Here is a 2,179-nt window from a genome sequence, read left to right on the forward strand (position 1 = left end):
TGGGGTGACAGGTCACGTCACGGGGAGACAAAATGTTCGTTTACGCTTTCCGACGACGCTAGGCTCTCACACAGGGACGACAAGATGTCCCCTCAGTGGCAGTGTCTACTGATCACGCATACAACCCACCCCAGTAAACCGATTGATCTTCAACAAGACAACGTTAAGGATGAGTGTCTCCAACGAGAAGCGTCGAAAAATATTTTAGAAACTATATTTTTTCTGGACTTATGTAATTTCACACGTGGCAGATGACTGGATTAGAGGCAACACAAAGTGCATATGCAAACCGTGCCATCTTTCAGAGCTGTAACCAATACAAAAAGACGCATAACGTCGCCTGCAAGCTCTGTGAACATTCTGACTATAACAAAAGTCCCCATGCCGTCATCTATCACTCCTAGACGTTTGACGCAAAGACCTTGAAATTAGATGTACTGGGTGGACAAAAATATGAAAACACTACAAAAACAAGTGATAATTAAATCAAGACCTTAAGCTGCTGGCAGGCGTTGATACACATCAACGGGAACGGTTGAAAATGTGTGCCCCGACCGGGACTCGAACCCGGGATCTCCTGCTTACATGGCAGACGCTCTATCCATCTGAGCCACCGAGGGCAGCAGGAGATCCCGGATTCGAGTCCCGGTCGATGCACACATTTTCAACCGTCCCCGTTGATGTACAGTATATCAACGCCTGTCGGCAGCATAAGGTCTTGATTTAATTATCATTTCATTCTAGAGAGCAGCGTGGCCACAGATGGTATCTGTTCTTTCGGACATCTTCATATAGTTAAGACTAACCGGCCATTGACCTTCTTCTTCTGTGCGGATGCAAACGCATTGCCTGAATTCCCGGGACTCGGTAAGATTGTCTGCCGTGAGTAATGAGTGTAATGGACAGGGGCACTATGAATGTAGTGCGTGGACACAAAGTTGGAAACGTGGGTCTAAGGGGAGTGCGCAAGAGATAATTCCCTGCAGTCGCGCTATCCTCTGTGCCTTCGGTGGCTCAGATGGATAGAGCGTCTGCCATGTAAGCAGGAGATCTCGGTTCGAGTCCCGGTCGGGTCACACATTTTCAACAGGCCCCGTTGACGTATATCAAAGCCTGTCGGCAACTTAAGGTCGTGATTTAATTATCACTTAACTCTAGAGAGCTGAATGGTCAGCGATGGTATCTGTTCTTTCGGACATGTCCGAAAGAACAGATACCATCTTCATATACCACAAAAATGAGATTACCATGTAGCCATGTAGAAAAAACGTTGACATTAAAAACAGCTTGCAGTCGTCTCAAAATGGATGTATGAATGTCCTGTATGGTTTTCAATGCATTTTACACCATGTTTCCTGAAAAATAGTGGCAATGGAGGCGGATAACGATAACGCGCCGTACTATCCAAAAACACCACGAAGGCTCAATAGCACTGAAATCTGGTGACTGCGGAGGCCAGCGACATGGGACAATTCATCCTCGCACCCTCAAAACCAGTCCTGGAGACGGTGAAAGATGTGTGACAGGGGCCTCGTCGTCTTAGAACAAAGCATCACCATTGGAAAACAAACACTGTACCATGGGATGAACATATTCAGCTAAAATGGTCACATAATCCACGGCAGTAACGTGATCTTGCAGAATAACCGCAGGGGCCATGGAATATCGCTATATGGCCGACCAAATCATGTCCGAACCCCGAAATGTTTCACTATCGGGGCGTAAGCTCCTCCAGAAACTCGAAACAGAGTGAAACAAGACTCATCCTACCAAATGACATCTTCCACTGCTCCTCAGCCCAGGCTTTATGGCTGCGACATAACGTTTTCCATTTACGGACATTTCCAACATTGATGAGTGGTTTTGAATTCCAGCTCGCCCAGCAGTTCCTTAGTTATGGAGGTCCCTTCTTATTGTTTTGATACTGACAGGATTCGCGAGTGCAACACTCAGTCCCACAGTGACTTTGGCAGCTGTCATTTCCTCATTTGTCATCAGAATCTTCTTCAGTAACCGTTTGTCACGGTCACTCAGATCACACTTTCGTCTGCGTTGTGAGTTTCGGATGATGGTTTTTTTTTTTCGATTTCCCTGAATGCGGTATATTTTTTTTATTACGGTAACACCAACCGCTTCGGCTAACTTAGTCACAGAAGCACCCACCACACGAGCTGCAACA

The 2,179-nt window shown here is 46.4% G+C and overlaps 1 non-coding gene across 1 annotated transcript; it reads right to left on the reverse strand.

The window, feature by feature from the left end:
• Positions 1–546: 546 nt before the first annotated feature.
• Positions 547–621, reverse strand: Trnat-ugu. The gene has a single exon. It is a non-coding gene; the product is annotated as a tRNA-Thr (tRNA).
• Positions 622–2,179: the final 1,558 nt, after the last annotated feature.

This window comes from Schistocerca piceifrons, chromosome 6 (assembly GCF_021461385.2).
Source record: "Schistocerca piceifrons isolate TAMUIC-IGC-003096 chromosome 6, iqSchPice1.1, whole genome shotgun sequence".
NCBI lineage: Eukaryota > Metazoa > Arthropoda > Insecta > Orthoptera > Acrididae > Schistocerca > Schistocerca piceifrons.